Below are 2,191 nucleotides of genomic sequence, written 5' to 3'. Positions count from 1 at the left end.
GGGCCAAACCAGTAAGCAGCACCCCTCCGTGGCCTCTGCATCAGCTCCTGCCTCCGGGTTCCTGCCCTGTGGAGTTCTTGTCCCACTTCCCTTCAGAGATGAACAGTGCTGTAGAAATAGGAGTGGAAGGAAGCCAATGAACCTTTTTCTTCCCACCTTACTCTGGTCATGGTGTTTCATCACAGCGGTAGTGACCCTAAATGACATACCGTGGAGGGTGTGCTGTGTGTGTGTGCCAGGCATATGGTGTCAGCTTTATCATACGCCAGACACATCGTGCCTCCGTCACCTGCTCCCCTAGCTCTCTAACCGCTCTGGAGGTGCCGCTGCAGGGGATCTGTCTCCCCTCTTCAGCTCACCTGCTGCTCTGGAGTACACACGGTGTTTGGATGGTGGTGACCAAAACCTCTGTGTACACTCGTGCCTTATCTCCTCCACTCTGCCATAAATCCTGGGTGGAGGTGGGGGACATGACGGTCATGTCTGCCCTCCCTCCTTGCCTTTCAGGTATGTGTGCGGCAATTCCTTTTGTAGGAATAGATAAAATGTGCAGAAAACCCTGGAGACAAAGCTACAACCCCTTCGGGCTGGTGTGCCATGCACTACCCTGATGATGCAGAATGTTTTACAGAATGCTCCATTAATGCTAAGGCAGGCAGGGCATGCACGGGGCATGTTCCATCCACACATAAGGCTCAGAGAGGCCGCATGCATGACCTGTTCAGACCCCAAGTGTAGGATCTGAGCCCCTCTGTGCAGGGCATTAGAGATGTGTGCACTTCTCTCTTTTTAATTAATGGATTTATTTTTATTTTATTTTATGTGCATTGGTCTGTCTGCAAATATATCTATGTAAGTGTGCTGGATCTCCTGGAACTGGAGCTACAGACAGAGATGAGCTGCCTTGTGGATGCTGGGAATTGAACCCAGGTAAGAGCAGCCTTAACAGTGGAGCCATCTCTCCAGCCCCATGTGCACTTCTCTTAAGGGAACAGATCTTCTGATGGAAATGCCACCCCGAGGATTCTTCCAGTCAAGAAGTTTGAGAACAGCCTCGTGGACAACACAGACCCTTCCTGAGATGGAGATGGAAGGGAAAGAAGAAAGAAAAGAGAAGCCAGGGTGCCTTTTTCTACCTGGGAGTGGGAAGGTGACGTATACCTGCCCACAAAGACCTCTGTTTAAACAGACCTTTTTCTTTCTTGTGCATCACACCCTTGTGCTTCCCAGGCAAGCACTTGGCAACTGTGTTTAGTTCCTTAATGCAGCGCCCGGATTTGAACCTAGTGCCCACACATGCTAGGCAAGTACATCACTGCAAACTAACACACCATACTAGCAGGTTATCACAACAACATCATCAACAACAACAAACCCAACAACTTTGAAGTCAGCCATGGGGTGTACACCTGTAAACCCAGCACTTGGGAGGCAGAGGCAGGTGGATCTGTGTGGGTTCGAGGCCAGCCTGGTCTACAAAAGCTAGTTCCAGGACAGGTTCCAAAGCTACAGAGAAACCCTGTCTCGAAAAACAAAACAAAACAAAACAAAAAGAATGACTGAGTGCTATCTCTGGGGTTTAGTTTATTTTGGGACAGGGTCTTGAACCCCTAGGTTCCAACAGTCCCTGCCTCCTGACTTTGCCTTCTGAGCTCTGGGACCAACATGCCCAGCTCAATGATGTGATTATCTTGTTTGCAACAAGATCTTTCTTTCCAGTTCAGGATAATCTGGAGCTCATTGTCTCCCAGGTTAGATCCACACTTTCAGCAATCCTCTTGCCTCAGTCTCTGGAGTGCTAGGATTATAGGTGTGAGTCGCCCGCCACATATGGCTGTGATGTTTACATTTCTGCTAGTCACATTTTAAAAGCAAAAAAAAAAAAAAAGAAAAAGAAAAGAAGGGGGATGAGTGGTGGCCAGAGAGATGGCTCAGTGACTAAGAGCATTTGATGCTCTTGTAGGGGACCCAAGTTTGATTCCTAGAACACACATGGGAACTCACAACCATCTGCACCTCCCTGGGCAACTAGCACACATGTGCACATACACACAAGCAGGCAAACATTCATACACAAATGAAATAAATTAATAGAGAAGTCAGCATAGCAAGTGTTAATACTGTATGTGTTTATTCCCATGTCTCCAAATATTGTTGCTTCAACATGTGTTCAATGTAAACATTGAGGAGC

Source organism: Myodes glareolus, chromosome 9 (genome assembly GCF_982192425.1).
Source record: "Myodes glareolus chromosome 9, mMyoGla1.1, whole genome shotgun sequence".
Taxonomy (NCBI): domain Eukaryota; kingdom Metazoa; phylum Chordata; class Mammalia; order Rodentia; family Cricetidae; genus Myodes; species Myodes glareolus.
This window is presented reverse-complemented; position numbering follows the sequence as displayed.